Raw genomic sequence first — 21,406 nt, forward strand, 5'->3', positions numbered from 1 at the left:
CATATGCTTTTGACGCAATCTGTCCAGGGCTGCAAAGAAAAAGAAGATCAGAAAATCTGAATCTGATCTCTCTGCTAATTCTGGCAGCAAAGATATTTGAAATCATGTCCCTGCCATCCTGGCTGAAATGTCAGGCTTCTTCATTAGCAGGTCATTAATTTCTTGTATCGTTGTGGTTTGTGCATGCTCAGAGTTCATCTAACATAGGAAAATCTCCTGGTGAAATAAGCAGATGAATGCTTTGTGTCATTGGAGTCTTCCACTAATGCTGAGTGTGAGACAAATGTCAAGTGCTGCATGTTATTATAATTTGAGTTGTTTTCTCATTATTATCAGCAAAAACAGTGAAAACTGTCAAGGTAGAAAACAATTTACCCATTTCCAGGGATAGGAGATGATTTTGAGAGTAATTGGCCTTGAACATTTTGGTCATGCTTCTAGAAAAGGGGTGAATCAGTCTGAAATACTCCATCCCACTGCCTCAAAAAGAACATGTATTTGAGGTGCATTACCTCAGTGGAGCATCCTGCTTTCACTGGGATTAAAGAAGTGCACTGCATTCTTTATCTGCATTATGAAAGTGATGACCACCAACAAAAGAGGGAGAAATCAGGTAAGGGGCGAAAAGCAAGATTCATGAGAACTCTGTCAGAGTTCAATTGCTTAAAATGGCAATTGCTTTGGGGGGCAGTTATGACATATTAAGCTCTTGTGTAACATCACCTATACTTCCCTTGCAGCCTTACTGATTGCCCACTTAGTTCTTAGTTCTTTTTGAATGCTTACAGGTTTGTTGTTGTGTTTTTTTTTTGTTTGTTTTTTTTTTGTTTTGTTTTTGTTTTTGTTTTTGTTTTTTTTTATAATTTTGTTTTCCATTCTGGTTTTATTTTGTATTTTTCTAAGGTTGTTTTATTTTACTTATATTCCAACTCCTCCCATTCACTTACCAATTTCACTACTATTTTATTTACTTCCGTCTTAAGGTCATTAATGAAGATAGGTCAGAAGTGCAATCTCCGTGGCATAATGATACATTGTTTGGATGCATTGATAATTCAGAGGGTGGAGTATTAATGATTGGATACTTAAATAGATTTTGAACCCTACTTCTTCTAGTCATGAGGTGACACTTTGTTCCAGTACAAATATATTATTATTATTATATATGCAACAATAACAGTAACTGAATTTACATATTTATAATACTATCTTTCACATGAGGAACTGCAATGATTACAAATCCATTATTATCATCACTTTTCATAGATGAAGAAGAAGAAAAAAAAGCAAAGTTCTAAACCCTAGCTACATGTCAGTAACACAGTGGAAGACATAAAGAAAACACAAGCCTTTTCCCTACTAGCTTTTTGTCAGGTCAGTTTTCATAAAATTGTTGAAAAGGAATGCTAGGAAAAGAAGCAGCTGGCAAGTAACAGGTGGCATAGAAATAGGGTCATAATTACCCCTGAGGGGCAGAGCAAATATTTCTATATGTTGGATTTGTTGTCTGAAGACTCTGTTTAAGCTTGTTAAGGACCTTGACTGTGCCTTCTCGGATGTAGTTATCCTCAAAGACTTTCCAGTTCTCTAATTCTCTAATTCTACTCTTTTTCCCAGTAGATGATTTTGGAAAAATCAACCCTTCTGTTTTTGTTGGTTTTGTTTATTTGTTTTAGAATTTTTTTCTGTTACTAAATATCACAGTAACATTGGCTTATGAAGCTGCATATGAAACTAGCCTGATAAGAAATGACTTCTTGGCTAAATATTTAGAAGTCACTTCATGTCCTTCTGGATAAGAGTATCATTTAGGTTACCCAAATCTAGATCTTGACATCACTTTTTCAGGACAAAATTCACAATTATATGCAGTATCTTTTCTTGCTTTCACTGGTTGTGGTAGTTACCAAAGGAGACTTTTAACAGTTTCAGTGATCTCAGGAGTTAACAAAGTCTGTGGAGCACCACGACCAACATTTTATAGATCTCCCAGCCTTCTGAAGACCCCACACAGCCACATGGACTCAGGAATTAGCAGATACAAATCTTTACCCTATTTTCTCTGCAGAGTCCTACGATCTGGCAATAAACAAAAGTGGTTTGGTATTAGTCTTTTTTTTTTAGATGCTGAAACAAGAAGTGTCTGATATCATAACATGTGGGTCATATTACAGCTATAATGTTGATTGCTGTTTAGGTGTCTATTACAGCTCTTTTGAAAGGTACATGTTAAAATGACTGATACACATTATTGCGTTATGGCCACCTGCTCACTGAAACACTCTAATAATGCAGTGAACAATGGTAATATGTTGTAATAATAACTTTAAGCCCTGATCTGGTATTGCAAACAAATGCATCTTTCACTCATGCACATACTTAAATTTACTACTTCGAGCTGCCCAAATAAAACTACTTTTACTCGGTCTTTCTGATATTTTAAGCATTTTCTCCAAAACCTAACAACAGCAAAGTCTCAATTCAGTCATTTATGAGGAATGATGTTAAGAACAGATGTTGAACGAACTCAAGTCTCGGATTTCTTAAACTGGATGGCATTCACAGGTTATATCTCCCTGACCACACCCCTTATTTTCATTAAAAAGTAAATTGCAGAGCTTTCTAAGGGAGAGGCAAAAATAGGTTCAAGTTTCTCTGGTTGCACTTAAGCTAATCACATAGAAACCACATGCAGTCTAAAGGCTGGGCAGAGGAACTCTGTGCACTTTCCAGGCAGGTGTCAGAGGACTTTCCCAGTACAACTGTGTCTTTTCTGAACTGGATTCCTTCCATGTCCAACTGGACCAGAATGTAGGCAGAAAAGATTCTAATTTGTGACTATCTGATAATTGGCCTAAACTGACTGCTTTTGCCAAAGTTTTAATCACAGAAGTAGTAGTCAGTTTTAGACGTCAAAAGTCTGATTTAAAGTTTCACTAAGGAACTGAGTACCAGCCAGTGTAGCAAGTTTAAAAGGTTTTATTAATAGTTAATACATACTAGCTAACATTTTTAGAAATATTCAAGAATGCACTGATATAAAGTGTAGTGCAGTAGATATGGGAACTGTACTATGCTTAGCTGCATAAAATAGACTCTCAAAAGGAAATTTCTGACAGATATATATAAAAAATATGTTGTCTTCTGTTCTTTTTACATGGACATCCAACAGAACCTATGGAGCCAGCATGACCCAAAGCTGTGAACCTGCACAAGTGCCTTTTTACAATTTCTCAACTCTGTTCTTTTCCAGTTATTTCCAGCCCACATAAATTTGTAACTCAGTTTGGTCATATATGAAATAAGCTGCTGAACAACACCAGCTGGATCTGATGAAATCAAATCAATGTGTACAGCTGGGTATTATCCTCCTACTGGAGGTACCACAACTCTCATATCATCACGGATTTCCTGTGTGGCCTCCTACATATATTGTACTGGCCAGATAACAGAAACAAAGCACAGGGGAACTCCAGCTGAAAAGTTGTCCATGGCAGATTAGTAATTATCCAGTATGCAGATGAGCAATCATCTACTGTTTGTTGTACTCTGTGCCAATCTGTAGAAGCTGACACTATAATACGTCTACAATTATCACTGCTTGAAGTGGCTATATCTAATAATACGCTTTTCCTCAAAGATTAGTGCAGCTATTGAGTACTAAGGAAATCCTCAAATGAGAAAGTTCATAGTGTGCTTGAATTGCTATTGAGATCTCTGGGGTTGATCAACAGATGTGTTTTGGGCATCCTGTATGATGTAAGGTATGCCACTTACTTTCCCGCAACTTAGTTTTACAATATAAGATGTGAATAATACTTCTCAGCCTTACATATGTGCCAAATACAAAATTCTCAGATGCTTTCAAGGCATTCTGATGAGATGGCGATGCACAGGAAAGCATCTGAAAATGAACAGGCACTGATAGGATGAAAATGGATATCTGGACTGCATTAGCAATTCATCATTGAGATGTACAGGCTGCCTTGTTACTTCCCAGGGGTGTAAGTTAAAAACCTGGAAAGCAGGTGATCAACTGAATTAAAGACATCTAGTTTTTAACTTAAATGAAATACAGATCACTCAGTGAAAAAGTGTATCCATGAAAGCAGGAATCTAGTAACAAATTTGGTTAGGAGATACAGCAGAGGACAGAATGAGGACAAATGGTACTGCCTGTGGAATGAAGCAGTTTAGAAAGAATTCATTTTACCTTATTTAATTGAGTGCAAGTTACACATTTAGACAAAGACGGCTGTAGATATTCTCTCAATAGTCAGCTGAAAGGAAGAAAGATACCTCCAGAGAGTCTCTCACCTCATCTGCAGTTTGAAAGGTTGCAGGGTTAGACAGTCTCCCCTGTGCTGGCTGCAAAGGGAACACGGATCACCAGCTTTGCCTAGTTATCCACCTTTCAGATAGTTCAGAGGAAAAATTAACCGTACCCTACTTTTTTCTTAAGTAATAGCTAGAAGCCTAATGCTAGCAGTTATCTTTTAATAATGAACAATCAGACACGCACCACTACATGAGTGAAAATGTGTCTTTATTATGAAAGAATATATACATATATATATATATATAATACATATAAAAAAGAAGTATAACTAACCCTATTTTTCAATTTTTGTAGAAGTAAGGGGGTCAGCATAATGGCTACCTTGGACATCCAAAGGGCAGACTTCGGCCTGTTTAGGAGCCTGGTTGACGGGCTTGGGAGCAATCCTGAGGGCAAAGGAGTCCAGGAAGGCTGGACATTCTTCAAGCAGGAACAAATAGGAGCAGGCCATCTCCAAGTGCTGAAAGATGAGCCAGCAGGGAAGTCTGGCCAGGCCAAACAGAGACCTTTGGCTGGAAATCAGGGTAAAAAAGAGAGTGTATCACCTTTGGAAGAAGGGGCAGGCAGTTTTGGAAGACTACAGAGATGTCATGAGGTTATGCAGGGAGAAAATTAGAAGCCCAAAGCCCAACTAGAACTTAATATGGTTATTGACATAAAAGACAATAAAAATGTTTCCATAAATTCATCAACAAAAGGAGGGCTGAGGAAAATCTCACAGAATCTCACAGAATAGGTAAGGCTGGAAGAGACCACAGTAGATCATCTGGATCAGCCTCCCTGCTCAAGCAGGGTTGTCATAGAGCACATTGCACTGGATTGCATCGACTGTTCCTGAATATCTTCACTGAGGGAGACTCCACAACCTCTCTGGGCAATCTGTTCCAGTGGTAGTCACCTGCACAGTACAGAAGTTCTTCCTCATATTCTCCATTCTTTACTGGATGAGGTGGGAACATAGTGACAAGGGATAAAGAAAAGGCTGAGGTACTTAATGCCTCCTTTGCTTCAGTCTTCAATAGTAAAACCAGTTGTTCTCCAGGTACCCAGCCTCCCAAGCTAGAACACAGCGACCAGGAGCAGAATGAAGCCCCCATAATCCAAGGGGAAACAGCAACTGCTACACCAATTAGACATGCACAAGTCTATGGGGCTGGATGGGATCCACATGAGGATACTGAGGGAGCTGGAAGAGGTGCTCACCAAGCCACTTTCCATAATTTCAATTATTTATCATCATGTATTGTAGGTGTTCTGGAGCTTTGCCCTGTTCCAGTGCAGCCTGGATCAGTCCATGGCAGATGGTAGGGCTGTGTTTCCACTCCTGGGGCAGTTGAGTCCAGGTGTACTGGACGCCCCTGCAAGTGAAAATTAACTGTGTCCTGCACTCTGCTGACAGGGGACTGAGAAAAATGCATTAGTTGTGACATACCTGTTGGCTGCCTTGGACTCTGGTTCATATTGAAGTTCCAGCATGTCCAGTATAGCAGCATTCAGTGGTGGTATGACTTCATTCAGGCCACAATAGTCTATTCTTAGTCTCCATTCTCTGTTAGACTTTCACACTGGCCACATGGGGCTATTAAAGGGTGAGTCCTGCTGACCACTCCTTGGCTCTCCAGCTGACAAATCAGCTTATGGATGGGAATCAGGGAGTCTCGGTGCAATATTGCTGCAGATACACTGCAATGGTACTGATCAGCACCTGCTGTTCTTCAGCCTTCAGCAACACCACAACAGAAGGGTCCTCTAAGAGACCTGGTAAGGTAGACAGCTGCTTCCTTACCCTCTAACTCTAGACCATTGAACCCATTATCCCAGCATCAGAGCAGCCAGGTGACAATGTGCTCATCTGGATGACAGCTGAAATCTTTGCATACATCACTCAGGGATAGGGATCAAGTGGTTACCTCTCGTTCTTCCTTTTCCTCCTGTTCTTGTGGTAACTCTGCTTTGTCCTTCTTTACTAAGTGAGCTTTCATGTTCATTTCTTCTTGTGTATAGGGGCAGCTGATACCAGCATGGGTTGGTTCTCAGGTTCAGCTGCAGTGGCAGTCACAGGGGTTGGATTGGCCGCAGTGTCTGTCATTGGGGTTGGGGTAACGATGGTGTCTGTTATTTTTTTTTTCTGATCCAGAGACTTTCTCTTCCCCTGAAGGGTACTGAATAGGGATGAACAGGGCTTGGTAGGCATGGGCCCTCCAAGGAAAGGTAAAAGGTTATAGTTATTAATAGCTTCCAATAGATGGCTCTCAAAGTACAGTGATGACAGCAATGCTGAGAACAAATACCAGATTAATTTCACAACCAGCAATTCTATCATATCATAAGCCAGCATTACAGAGTACAGCAACATGATAATCATAGCCTGGTTCCTATGGGTGATATACTGCAAGTAAAGTATTACAAAATGCAACTTTGAGAACAAGCACACCAACTTTGAGAGCAAATAAATCAATATTGTGATCAGAGACTATTAAACTAACATAACAAATGCTTATAATGAAATTATTCTAATGCATTCTAGTCAGATTTGTCATTATCTCAAGACATCATGCCTCATGTTGGGAGCCAAAAAGAACTGTTAAGGACAGTCAGGGTTTAACCCTGGATAGCAACCAAGCACCTCACAGCTGTTGCTCATCACCACCCCCCACCCCAGCCTCAGTGGTACGAGTAGAACTGGGGAAAAAAAAATAAAACCCATGGGTTGGGATAAGAGCAGTTTATTAATTGAAATATAATAAAATAATAATAATAATTGTAATGAAAACAAGAGATATGACAATAAAATAGAAATAAAATCTAAGAGAACCAATTGATGCAAAATATGGTTGCTCACCACCTGCTGACCAATGCCCATCCCATCCCTGAGCACTGATCCAGCCCTCCCAGCCAACTCCTCCCACTTTATATACTGGGCATGATGCTCTCAGGTGTGGAATATCCCTTTGGGCAGTTCAGCTCAGCTGTCCTGGCCATGCTCCCTCCCAGCTTCTTGTGCACCTGCTCACTAGCAGAGCATTGGAAACTGCAAAGTTCTTAACTTAGGGTAAGCATTACTGAGCAACAGCTGAAACATCAGTGTGTTATCAACATGATTCTCCTACTAAATCCAAAACACAGCACTGTACTAGCTACTAGGAAGAGAATTAACACTTCCCCAGCCAAAACCGGGACAATGTGGCACTTAGGGACATGGTTTAGTGGTGAACTTGGCAGTGCTTGGTTACCGGTTGGACTTGATCTTAAAGGTCTTTTCCAACCTAAATGATTCTATGATCTTCTCCATATCTCTCTCCTGTGCAACTGCTAGCTGTCTTTTGACAACCGCAGACGTTTATATCCAGTTAAAGCAACTCGTCTGATAGATTTTGAACATTATTTGAGAGCAAGATTTCTTAAGCAGCAAAGAGAAAGAGAAGAACAAAAAAAGAACAGAAAATGTGAGAACAAGAAATAGTTATACCAGGGTTAAGAAGATTCTGATTCCCCAGGAAGAAGATGTTGTTAAGAAACTCTGCGAGACCCATACATTCCAACTGATAAAGAATGTTGATCAATTCTTGAACACCAGAGATACATCTCTCCTGAGTCCCCTGGATTCCACAGTGCTCAAGGTAGAAAGTATCATTGGATTACCCAGCTCGATCTCTTCTTAGCACAGTTTATAAATTTTCATTTAGTAGCTCTACTAATAATCAGAGTAAGTTATGCTAAATGTAACATACTGTACCACAAGTCTTAGCTTAACTGTGAAAAAAAAAAGTATGCATTTCTTTCCAGAGCTTATCACCTGTCATTGTTTAAGAATGGCACAAATCAGGACATCACCGCTTTTCCTATTTCTCAGCTTTTTGCATTGTCCTTGCACCTCCTTTTCTCTGTCCCAGTCTCCTCCAAATACAGAACGTGCTTCTAATTCCTTCTTCTCCACTGGTCCCAGTTTTGATAAATTTACATTCAAATCATGTGATCTCATACTTCAGTGGCGGTGGTATTCTTGATGTGGTTATATAGGTGCTCTTCTTGTTGTATGTACTTCACAAAAGATGACTTTTTCAAAATATTCCACTTCAAATACTTTCAAGTTTAGCTGTCCCTCACACAATTTCTCCATAACCACATGTGAGATCCAGCCAATTTTCACAGTGTGATCTGTCGCTTTGATCAGCTGCTCACAGTGTTGTGTTCAGCAATTTCTCATTAAATTCTCTGGATTTCCATCTCCTCTCAGTCTACCTAACCTCCAACCAGGACCTGGTCAACAGCCCAATTATTTGCCTGCAGCCTTAACACCATCTTTGTATCAAGTTTAAGGAAAACATTTTAAACCACCAATATAATACGTCATGGATAGAGCCAATCCCTGAGGTATCCTTCTGACATGAACAGCTTAAACACTTCTTATTGACACTTCTCATTTGGAATCTGTTGATTGGCCAGTTTCTACATGAGTACTTTGTGTGCATGCAAATCTGTTCATTTTGCAGACTTTCAGCAAAAGAATTTTATCAGACAACACAGAGAAACACAGGTACAATGCTTCTCTTTATTTTATGGATTGAATGTGTCCATCAATACAGAAGAAAAGTTTACTTCCCAAGACCAGTCACAAAACATGCATCAGTAATCAAAGAAACGCCATGGGAGAAGATCCTCTGATAAAACTATTGTTCTATATTTCTTACTAAAACCCCCCAAAAACCGACCAAAAATGTGCATATGCAAGGAGGGGTAAGGCAATGCTGAAAAAATATCTCAAGCAACCTCAGATGAAAGTAAGAATTACTCTAGGCTTAGTATAGAAACACTGCATTCCATGGGATCCTCCATTACATTCTAAATTAGGTGTTTGGACTCAATTTCTCTGCTGAAAAGTCTCTTTTTGTTGACTGTAGAGTGATCTTATATCACTAGATTAGACAAGATACTTAAAATCTAGATAAATAAAGAGGAATAAGATAAACTTCAGTTAAATACCAGTGTAGGTATCACATTATCAATACATCATATGTGGTGTTTATGGAAAGCTAATGATTAGCAACCAATCGAATCAATAAAGCATAAACACACATTTCACTGGTTTTTATAGTGTACTATCAATCTTGAAAATATTATAAGTGTAATATTGAAAATACTGTAAGCATCAGAGGACCCACGTAAAGAATACAATAATTATTGTGTACAACCAGAATGCAAACCAGAGAGGCCGAATTGTTCTACTTAGTGCGTCTGCATTACTATAATCCAAGAAGAACGGGACAGCTCAGAGAAGGAGCTGCTTTTAGCACCCTTAGGCACACTGCAGATACGGGATCGGCTTATGAAGGATTCCTCGGAGGAAAAGGTAGAGACGTCACCTTAAGGAGCTGGTCAGGACACACAACGCCGCTGTTCTGTTACAGCTAATGAAGCTTCAAAATATAACCTGCCATCGCTAAAAGAGGAAAGCTTTCTCAGACACATAGTTCAATACGCTCCAGCTAACTCCTTTCCGTGCCCTGCGCTTTGCACCCAAAACCTCTCCGTCCCTAACGCGCCTGCGCACGAACCTCTCCCGCTCGGACCCCACAAGGCGCCGGGGCGGGCGGGGGCGCGCGGCCTCTCTCCTCCAATGGGGGAGCGTGTTTCCCTCCCGTGGCCAATCAGCGCTCGCTTCCCCCCGCTCTGACCAATGGGAAGAGCGCTCTAGGGGCGGTGGTCACATTCGAACGGAGAGCGGCGCGCGCAACTCTCGGCCGCGGGGAAGGACGGCCGGGCTGGGCCGAGCAGAGCAGGGCACAGCAGAGCAAAGCACAGCAGAGCAAAGCAAGGTATGACCGGCCGGGCCGGGCAGTGGGGGGGTAAGAGCAGACAAGCCGGCGGAGAGGTATAAGAGCCGGGCCGGGCCGGGCCGGGGAGCGCAGCAGGGGGCTGAGGGCGGCCGGGCCGCGGGACAGCGGCGGTGCTGATATATCGGTGGGGCTGCAGAGGCACCGGGCAGGGCCGGGCTCCGCGGCACACCCTGGGGCTGCGGCCCTGCGGGCAAGGAAATCTGGTGTGTCTGTTCCCTTCCCGCATCGCTTCTGCCCGCGGCCTTTGTTTATACCGCGGGGCATCACCTGCCGCGCTGCTGCTAAGCCTCTCCCTGACCAGCCCTGTTTTGCATATTCGAGTTTTATGTTTTCTGTGTCCGACGTTAGAATTTAATGCTTTCCTATTTCTTTTCATAGGTAGTGTTACTAATTTTTTTTAAATCGATGGTGTTTTCTCTTAGCATTGGGTGGTTTTGTTTTCCTTTTAAGAAAATCCTTATTTAGGACTTGCAAACAAAATCAAAGATAGACTATATACTTGTGTAGGTTTTTTTTTTTAAAGCCTGAGTAGATGCTTCAGAAACACCACGATTCTGTGTATTTTGGGAAATAGTTGCTGAATTAAGGAGAGGCTTCTTGTAGTGGTTGCAGTAGAAGTGAGTTATCAACGCTATCTAGGTGGGGAGCTAATTAATACCTTGTAGAATCCAGTCTTGGGATCAGGGTGGTATGTGGGATCATGGTATATATGTGGTATGAGGGAAGTTGAAGTTGGAGAGGATTTGGAGGGCTTTTCTGCTCATTTGAAGTCATGTTTTGGTGACTGCTTATGGAAGAATTTAGCTTGTCTCTTTCTTATAACCAGTTTTTAACATCTGTCTGAAGCAAGGAAAAGTTGAAGGATTTCTTTCATATGCTTACCATTTTAATTTGCTCTTTAGAATTTAGCCTAAAAGCTTGTATGGTTTAACAAGGTCTTCTGCTTTCGTGGCTCCCATGGGTTTTTTAAAGACATTCAGCAGTGTAAAGACTGCTCCTTCACATCATTAATAAATACTAGCTTCTGATGTAATATCCACAGAACACTATTTGATAACTGGATGGATGCTGTGTGTTTCTGGAGATGGTTGTATGTTGTTCTAGCATGTTCCCATTCTTGCTTTGAACCAAGGTGATAAGATCCTGGAGGCAGGAACTTCTAAACACTGAAATGTCCATATAATAGACCCTGATGTTCAGGAAGGGTCCTTGATAATACTGTAGTGTATTTATGTGATGTTGTTGTAACTGCACTTGGAGATAGTTCTGCTTCCTGTAACAGACAGGATTTCCTGTACTACATGCAGGAATATGTACCTTTGCTTAAGTGATGAGCACTAGTAAATGATTACTGGAATATGCAAACAGAATAATGGAAATACTGTAGAAAAAGGTGGCCACGGTGAGTTTTCTCTTGTTTGTTTGTGATAGGAAGGGAAGGATAGTGGGGGGGGGGGGGGGAGAGGGTGTCAGAAAACATATGCATGGCTAAAGTTCCTGATTTTGAGGAAAAGGTGTCATTTCACCTCCTCTACATAGAGGACTTAAGTCCTTGAAGTTCTTCATCATGTAGTATCTTGACAATAGTAGATGTTTTAATCAGGCCATATGAACAAAGCTAAACAAATACTTAAGGTAGTGGTGTAGCTACAATGCTGTGAACATATAAAGAAAATATAAGTAATAGGATAATGTTAATTTCTTTTACTAGGCTGATCAGTTCACTTGGAGGATAAAAGCCAGGTAAATAAACTCTTGGACACTTGGTTAAAATTCTTACTGCCCTCTATACTTCCTTGGATAGACAAATGCAAAATATCAGTGGATTCCAGGGGTAAGAACAGTGTACCTTTTTGTTCAATAACTAAAAAGTGTTTTTGTACTTTCTTAAAATTTGCATTTGGTGAGAAACTGCATTTGGAGCTTCATTTGGAAACTGAACAAATAGTGAAACTGTTTCAAGACTGGATGCTATTACTTCTTTTTTTTACTCAATAAATATTTTTGAGTGTGTTACACATGAAATCATATGACTAACCTGTACTACCACTTCATCCATTTGCAATGTATATGGCTTTTTAGTATGTCTTTTGGCTCCTTGTTTAGTGGGTCTGTGTGAGGGGTTGAAACTACTACACTGTATTTAGAGGTAGTTCTGTATCTTCCTGATCTTTACATACATATTCTCCATTTCTTGGTTCCCTGTCCCTAACTTTGTCTCTGGATCTTGGGTGTGCTGCAGTGTAGTTGTTGCAGTTGGAAGCTCAGTTCCTGTTGAGTGTGTGTGTAACAGCCTGTGGCTGTTTTAGGTCTTTGCTGTCTTTCAGATTTTGAACACACAGCCCAGTGAAATTGATGGCAAATGCTTTCTTTAAAGGTAGTTGTGCAACAGATTAAGAAAAAAAGGAAACTCTGAATACTTGCTTGTGGTTGAACTTTGGCATGAGTAGAAAGACTACTGGCAAATCATGACAATACACAGGCAAATATGCCATTAGTGTATTTTTTTAATCTCCAAACATCATAACAAGCTGATACATTTAGAAGTGCTTGCCCTCATTCACAAAGTAATCTTCAAGCTTTTTTGTTCTGTTTTTATTGCTATATAGGAATATTTTTACTGATTTAATGAAAACTCTGTTTCTGGGATGTCATAAGCATGAGGCAAGATTACAGGGTGTACTGATTCATTTACTTTTCAATGTCTAACTATTCAATTTCTGAAACACAGGCACTTCTTCAGGATTGGAGAGCTGCCTTTCTTGGGTCTCATGGGATCATCTGAGGTAGTCTGACCCTCATCCACCTTACCTTTTTGACAAGGTGTCATGGTTTGAGATAGCCCCGAAATCCAATTCCCTAGCTCTATTCCCCCTCCCACATCTCAACCTAATGTGAGATGGGTTTTTCCAGACAAAAAGTGGGGGAAAGGGAATATATTACAATGACTGTACAAATAAATACCATATCCCATAATACACACAATCACAACTATCTCTACCATGACATATGTATTTACAATGGATCAGATCTCTTCTCTCCTCCAAATAAAAGTCCAGGAGGGAAAGAAGGACAGATCCCTTCCAGTCCTTAAGCAGCAGCATCTTCTAAGGCAGCGATCTGTCTGTCCTCTCCACATGCAGCAGCTGATAGCTGGATTTCTGCCAGCACTCATGAGGGAGGTATCCAAGCTCCCTCGGCCCCCTTGACGCAGGCAAAGGGGTCTTCCGTGGGCTTCGTAACCCCAGACAAGGTCGTTTCACCACGTCATATCACAAAGACACAGGGGGGTCTCCGTGACGGTCTGGTATCTCCAGGAGATTCAAACTTGCAGGACCTCTGTGCCCTGTCTCTCAGGCTGCCACCGTGGCAGCAGTGCGAGGCGGGGGGGAGCCAAGGTCAACTCCCCCTGCATTCCATCTGGCCATCCCGGTCCAGCTCCAGGATGTCTTTTGAGCTTCTTAGCTCCTCTCTCTCTCTCTCTCTCCGGTGCTGCATGTCTAAAACTCTTCTCCTTAATAGGAGTCCATCTCCCTCTTCTCCAAGAGGGTCTCCAAGGGAGTTTTGGGAAATCTGGTATCAGTCTTACCCCCAGAACTCTGTCTCTCAGCTGCTGGCTCTCTTTCTCCTCGGCTCTCCTTCCAGGAGTCTTCTCTGTGGTGCTGCATGTTGTTCCTGCTGCTCCTCTGGTTCAGGTTCTTATCTGTCCTGGCTCTTAGCCAGTCTCTGGACGCTGCATCTCTGCTTTCTGCTCTGTCTCCACTGCCCAGGGTGGAGAGAAACATCTCCCAACAAACTACAAACACTTAGCCCAGTCTAACACTGTTCCAAGTCTCTGAAGTCCCCCCATCTGGGGCTGGGGGGGACCCCAGAGGGCCCAAGGGGCTCAGAGCCCCTACCTCGTGGCTCTACAACATGGCCACCTCTCCAACAACCAAACTACAACTCATCTCTTCCGGTGAGCTTGTGATATGTTTACATTTTTGCAGGAGCGCCCATTGGACAGAACTTCAAAACTTCCAGGGGTTTCCACCCCTTGGGGTCTACCACTTTTCTTAGCCTCTGGGGGAAAACAAAGTCCAAACCACTACACAAGGCATATCCATTCTTCAGGAAAGATTTTCTCCATAGTAGTGCACATTGAACCTTGAGCAGTTAAGCAGCACACTGGAAATGTAAGTTTGATGCATACTGTTGCGACTTTAAATCAAATTTATGTGGAAATTTATTTTTCTTTTTGTCTACTGTATTTGGCAAGCTATAACTGCAGGAATAATGAACCTTTGACATTGGTGAGTGTGCAAGTTTCGAGCTGGCTTCCCACCAAACCCCCGAAACTCGACAACAGGGACCTGCTTCCCAGAGAGGGAAGAGAAAAGAAAACGACCCAAACAGCCAAAGCTATAGCAAAAATATATACATATATATATTTTACATATGAGACAGATACACACAACGAGAATACCACACACCACAACTCCAGAAATCCCAAACAACTCCCCAAAAAGGGAAGAGGGGGAGGGAGAAGGGAGGAGGACAAAAAGGGGCAAAGACCGAGCAAGTCAACCAGCCAACTGAAGGCAAACTAGCAAAAATCTCACCACTTCCCTTCGAACAGGCAGGATGGCTGGACACGGCCCAGCGCTCTCCCGTCATGCGTGGTAGATAACAGCAGTCGCTGTAGGCCTCGGCTCCAGATAAGCCAGACCGAGACAGGGACGCACGGTTCTCGAACCTCGCCGGAAAGGAAGAGAGCGAGGTCCCTCCTGCTGGCTTTATTTATACCTCAAGTTACGTAAAGGAATAGCATGGAATACTTCCGTGATCACTTTCCTAGTTCCTTCCTGGTTATAAGCTGGTCTCCAGGAAGGCCTAGAGTGAAACCACCACATTCTCCACCCCTTATTCCATACTATTCCTTTACGTAACACCTGTATATTGTGTTCATCTATATCCTGCGCATATAAATATATACACATATACATATATATATATATAGTTCTTGTTGGTCTCTCGGCGCAGTTGTCTCGTCGTTGGAAAATCAATACCGATGTCAGTTCAGTTCAGTCCAGATCTTTGGTCTCCTCAATCACAATTACAGTTCTGATTTATGGCTGTTTCATCACTGGATACCAGCATCAGCTTAGTTCAGGTCTCTCTCTCTCATCTGGTGACTGGCTTCCTGTAAAAACACAACTCAGGACATACAATTAGTTTTTCCCCAAGGCTAAATTTCCTTGAGGCACACTGGATGACTCCATCCTTCCTCATTATCCACCACGTATATCCTGGCCCTTGAGCAAAGACAATCCCACGAATGGGTTTGTCTTGGTCTGAGGCAGGGGGAACCCAAACAGCTTTTCCTAGCATTCCCCTCAAATGGATTGCTGGAACTTTATCTCCATCAACAATATGAAGGGATTCTGCCTGTGCAGGGCCAGCTCGATTGACAGAAGCCCTGGTGTTAACTAGCCAGGTAGCCTTGGCTAAGTTTTTGTCCCAGTTTTTATAAGTTCCTTCACCTAGCGACTTTAGAGTCATCTTCAACAGTCCGTTATATCTCTCAACCTTCCCAGCAGCTGGTGCGTGATAGGGAATGTGGTACACCCATTCGATACCATGTTCCCTCGCCCAAGTGGTGACTAATTCATTTTTGAAATGAGTCCCATTGTCCGACTCAATACATTCTGGGGTCCCATGTCTCCACAGGACTTGCTTTTCAAGGCCCAAAATGGTATTCTGGGCCGTTGTGTGGGACACTGAAAAAGTCTCTAACCATCCCATTGTTCCTTCCACCATGGTAAGTACATAGCACTTACCTTGGCGGGTCTGTGGCAGTTTGATATAATCAACCTGCCATGCCTCTCCATACTTATACTTATCCCATCGTCCACCATACCACAGGGGCTTCAGTCTTTTCACCTGCTTAATAGCGGCACAAGTCTCACAATCATGGATAACTTCAGAAATGATATCCATGGTTAAATCCACCCCTCGGTCTTGTGCCCATCTGTGGGTGGCATCTCGGCCCTGATGACCACAAGCATCATGGGCCCATCGAGCCAGAAACAGCTCTCCCTTCTGCTGCCAGTCTAGGTCTACTTGTGACACCCCTATCTGTGCAGCTCGGTCCGCTTCTCTGTTGTTATTGTGTTCTTCATTAGCTCGCTTCTTGGACACATGGGCATCTACATGGTGGACTCTCACATTCAGACTCTTCACTCTGGCAGCAATGTCCTGCCACAAGTCAGCAGCCCAGATGGGTTTTCCTCCACACCTCCAGTTCATCTTCTTTCATTGGTCTAACCATCCCCATAGGGCATTGGCTATCATCCACGAGTCTGTGTAGAGGTAGAGTCTCGGCCAACCTTCTCGTTCAGCAATGTCCAGGGCCAATTGGACGGCTTTGAGTTCTGCAAATTGACTCGACTCGCCTTGACCCTTGGTGGCTTCTGCCACTCATCGGGTGGGATTCCAAAGGATACTTTCCACTTCCAGTTCCTTCCTACAATACGGCAAGAACCATCAGTGAAAAGGGCATATCGCCTTTCTTCATCTGGCAGCTGATCAAATGGCGGAGCTTCTTCAGCTCGGCTCACTGGCTCTTCTTCTGCCAGACTGAAGTTCCCACCTTCAGGCCAATTGGTTATGATTTCCAAAATGCCAGGGCGATTCGAGTTCCCGATTCGGACACGTTGCGTAATCAAAGCGATCCACTTGCTCCACGTGGCATCGGTGGCGTGATGTGTAGGGGGCACCTTCCCTTTGAACATCCAGCTCAAGACGGGTAATCGGGGTGCCAGGAAGAGCTGTGCTTTGGTGCCAATTACCTCTGAAACTGCTCGTATACCTTCATATGCTGCTAAGATTTCCTTTTCCACAGGGGTGTAATTGACCTCAGAACCCCTGTAGCTTCGGCTCCAGAAACCCAGTGGTCGCCCTCGCATCTCGCCAGGCACCTTTTGCCAGAGGCTCCAGGAGGGACCTTTATCTCCAGCTGCAGTGTAGAGTACATTCTTTACATCTGGTCCCGTTCTGACTAGTCCAAGAGCCATGGCATGTGCAATTTCTTGCTTGATCTGCCTGAAAGCTTGTTGTTGCTCAGGACCCCACTAGAAATTGTTCTTTTTACGGGTCACAAAGTAAAGAGGGCTCACAATCTGACTGTATTCTGGGATATGCATCCTCCAGAAACCTGTTGCTCCCAGAAAAGCTTGGGTTTCTTTCTTGTTTGTGGGTGGAGCCATTGCTACAATCTTGTTGATTATGTCTGTTGGTATCTGGCGTCGTCCATCTTGCCATTTCACCCCTAGGAATTGGATCTCTCGGGCAGGTCCCTTGACTTTGCTCTTCTTGATAGCGAAACCGGCCTCGAGGAGAATCTGGATGATCTTCTGTCCTTTTTTGAAAACTTCTTCTGCTGTATCCCCCTATACAATGATGTCATCAATGTACTGGATGTGTTGGGGAGCCTTACCCTTCTCTAGTGTGACCTGGATCAGTCCATGACAGATGGTTGGACGGTGTTTCCACCCCTGGGGCAGTCGATTCCAGGTGTATTGAATGCCCCTCCAGGTGAAAGCAAACTGTGGCCTGCACTCTGCCGCTAAAGGAATGGAGAAAAACGCGTTGGCAATGTCGATGGTGGCGTACCACTTTGCTGTCTTGGACTCCAACTCGTACTGGAGCTCCAACATATCTGGCACGGCAGCACTCAACGGTGGCGTAACTTCATTTAAGCCATGATAGTCTACAGTCAGTCTCCACTCTCCATCAGACTTACACACAGGCCAGATGGGGCTGTTGAAGGGTGAATGGGTTCTGCTGACCACCCCTTGGCTCTCCAACTTTCGGATCATTTTGTGGATAGGGATCACAGCATCTCGGTTTGTCCGATACTGTCGTCTGTGTACAGTTGTTGTGGCTATTGGCACTTCCTGATCTTTAACTCGCAGTAATCCTACAATGGAAGGGTCTTCTGAAAGGCCAGGAAGGGCAGACAATTGCTTGGACTCCTCTTCAATCACCGTGGCTATACCAAAAGCCCACCGGTACCCTTTCGGGTCCTTGAAGTATCCTCTTCTTAGGTAGTCCATACCAAGGATGCAAGGGGCTTCTGACCCCGTCACAATGGGATGCTTTTCCCGTTGGTCTCCCGTCAAGCTCATGTCCACCTCTACTACTGACAATTCTTGAGACCCTCCTGTCACTCCAGAAACAGAAACAGTCTCGGTACTCTTATGCTCCGAAGGCATTAAAGTATACTGGGCTCCAGTATCTATCAAGGCCTGGTATCTCTGAGGATCCAATGTGCCAGGCCATCGAACCCACACAGCCCAGTAAACTTGGTTATCTTCTTGGTCCCTTTCCTTCTCCTGGCAGAAGGCAGGGCCCCTCTATTGGTCTTGATCAGAGCATTCGTCGTCAGAGTCTGACTTTGACTTCTTAGACTTTTTGCCGTTGTCGAAGTGGACCTCCATCTCCTTGTGCCTCAGCGATCGCAGTTTCTCTTCTAAGAAGTCTCCATCTACTACATAGACAACTTTCTTGTCAGTGTCCTTTCGCTTCAACTCCCTCACTCTGGCTTCAAGCTTAGAAGTGGGTTCACCATCCCACTTCTTCATGTTTTGTCCTTTACTACGAAGGTATGCCCATAGTTGGTTACGTGACCGACGCTTAGAGTTCTCTTTCCTTCGACGTGTGAATGACAGGGATCGTGAGCGAGATCGAGACCAGGATTGAGGTCTAAGCCGAGGTCGTCTTTGTTGATCCCGCCGTGATCTTCCCATTGGCCTTTCTCTGTAATCTCTATACCTTCTGTCCTCTCTGTCTCTAAGGTCGTCTTCATATCTGGAATATTCATAATCTCTCTCCATTCTTTCCCTATCGTAGGTGCGTCGGTACAGGGGATCGAAGGAGTCTTCCATATTTTCCTCTATGGTTCTTATCCAAGCACACATAGTGTCCACGCTTGGTTCCTCCATCTTTGGATTATATACGGGTATCAAGCAGGAAATATATGGTTTAGGGGCACCTTGAATTACCTTTTTCCACATTGGTTGCGTGCAGGGAACATTCTCAGGAACTTGGATGTCATAATAATCTGGATCAGAATAGATGATCTCCAGCATGGCCAATTCCCGTAGGTATTGGATACCTTCTTCTTCAGTCCTCCACCTTCTTGAAGAACTCTTCAGGGACTCCTTAAATGGGTATTTCACTCTCACCGTGTGGAGGATTCGGAGCCAAAGACTGGACGCCATTTTCTCCCTTCCCATTTCTTGCTCTATCACAGGGTCTCGAGCAATGGATCCCAATTGTTGTGCTTCATCACCTTCAATTATATGACTATCAGCTCCCTCGTCCCAACATCGCATCAGCCAGGTGAGGGCTTCTTCACCAGGCAAACGCATATAATCTCTCCGTAAATCTCGAAGCTCTCTTGTGGTCAGTGATTGTGTAATTTCACTTTCTTGCATTATTTCTTGTCCATCTCTCCCACGTAGAATCTTTTCCACCTCTCTCTTTACTCTTCCGCTCCTACGTGGGACTGCTCCCACCTCCTCCCTATATCTCTCATGTGGAGGTGGGGACTGGGCATGCCGTGGGGATAAGCTTCTATATCGTTCGTGGCATGGAGATGGACTTCTACGCCATTCACGCCGCGGAGTTGGACTTCTACACTGTTCATACCGTGGGGATGGACTCCTACGCCGTTCGTGATACCCAGCGGGTGGAGGTAGTGAGTAATCTTTCGTGTGCTGAGATAAGGGCTTCCTCCTCCAATCATTCACACCTCCAGGAGAAGGTTGGGTCTGAAGGGGTAGGAATAATTCTCCCTCTGATTGAGGGGGATGCTTTGGCTCCTTCTTTGCATCTTTTGTAACACTGAATGTGTAGTCAGGATATAAATCATCAAGCAACAATATACCACCGGCCGTTTGTACTGTTGCTTTCTTTTCTCTTGATACTGCTCTATATTCCTTTGGGCGTGCCCCTAGTTCTTTTGGACGTACTCCTTCCCGTGTAACCGTTTCTTCCTCTCTGGCAGCTGCTTCTTCTCCTCCAATCGCTCCTTCCTCAGTCACAGCCACTTCTTCCTCTCTCGCCGTCGCGCCTTCATCTCTTGCTGTTGCTCCTTCTCCCATTGCTGCCGCTCCTTCGTCCATTGCGTCTTGTGTGGATTGGATAGGTTCTTCTGTTCCTTTTTCTTCTTCTTCTTCTCTTTCTTCTGTGCGTTCTGGTTGCGGAGATGGGTCCGTAAGTTCCTTGATCTCCCTTACCCACGTCTTCTTCTTCTTAATACGGGCAATGATGACTTTCCTGTTCTTAGCTTGAGTCCCGGTTCTAGTGGATTTAGTAGAAACGGCATTGACTTCAAGTTGTGTTTGGACCCCAACTTCTGTGGACCTAATAGGACATCACTGGTTTCAAGTGGCGTGGTTTGGGTTTCTGTGTCGACCTTAACCTTTTGAAGGTGGTCTATGGCAGCTCGATAAGCATTAGCCAGGCCCCAGCACAAAGCGGAGAATTGCATATTCGGATCTTTGTAGGAAAAACACCCTTCTGCCAAACAGTGGGCCATCTCACCAGAATCAAACATTTGTTCTGGTGTGAACTCCCAATTAATGGGGGGTGACACATGTCCTACTAATCTACCGAAATCTCCCCAATCTCCATGCCACCCGGGGACTGGCCTGTCTGCAGCCCTTTCCAAAGTTCCAGCGAGTCCCTTTGAGGCGTGATCTTTCCTACAAGAGGGAAAGCAATACAACACCATTCTTCCAAGTTTAAGGAGCACTTCCAGTACCTTTATCAATGACAGTACTGTTGCAACAAAATTTATATAGTAATTAGAGCCGATTCTAACCATGGGGATCCCCTTTACCAAACCTTTGATGTCAAAATTAAAGAATGGAAGCAATTCGTTCCATCCATCCTCAAGGTCTGGACGTCTCCCTATAGGGTAGCCTAAAACAGGTATAAAGATGGCTAGAATAATAAGGCAAATTAATGAAACAGCTATTGTTTTTGTTATTATTTCTTCTTGATCCCAAAATAACCCTTTGTTTATATAAACAAAGTTTTCTTGGCTGCTTTCCCAGACTCTGGCAGTGTTCCCAGACCTGTTCCCAAAACAATAGATTGGTTTGCAACACAACACCGAGCTTGGCTGTCTTCCCGGAAAACGTTTATCAAAACAAGCCAAACTTGACCAAAATATCCCACT

General features: G+C 43.5%; 1 protein-coding gene across 1 annotated transcript in view; it reads left to right on the forward strand.

The window, feature by feature from the left end:
- The first annotated feature begins 10,127 nt into the window (after positions 1 to 10,127).
- The window catches only part of TTK (TTK protein kinase), a 44,984-nt gene continuing 33,705 nt past the window's right edge, over positions 10,128 to 21,406 (forward strand). Inside the window, exons 1-3 of the mRNA XM_051778070.1 lie at positions 10,128 to 10,155; positions 12,908 to 12,999; positions 14,273 to 14,351. The gene's annotated coding sequence lies outside the window, so the exon portion shown is untranslated. The remainder of the gene's footprint in view (positions 10,156 to 12,907; positions 13,000 to 14,272; positions 14,352 to 21,406) is intronic.

This window comes from Manacus candei, unplaced genomic scaffold, assembly GCF_025592945.1.
Source record: "Manacus candei isolate 608988 ecotype Guabito, Panama unplaced genomic scaffold, ASM2559294v1 h1tg000011l, whole genome shotgun sequence".
NCBI lineage: Eukaryota > Metazoa > Chordata > Aves > Passeriformes > Pipridae > Manacus > Manacus candei.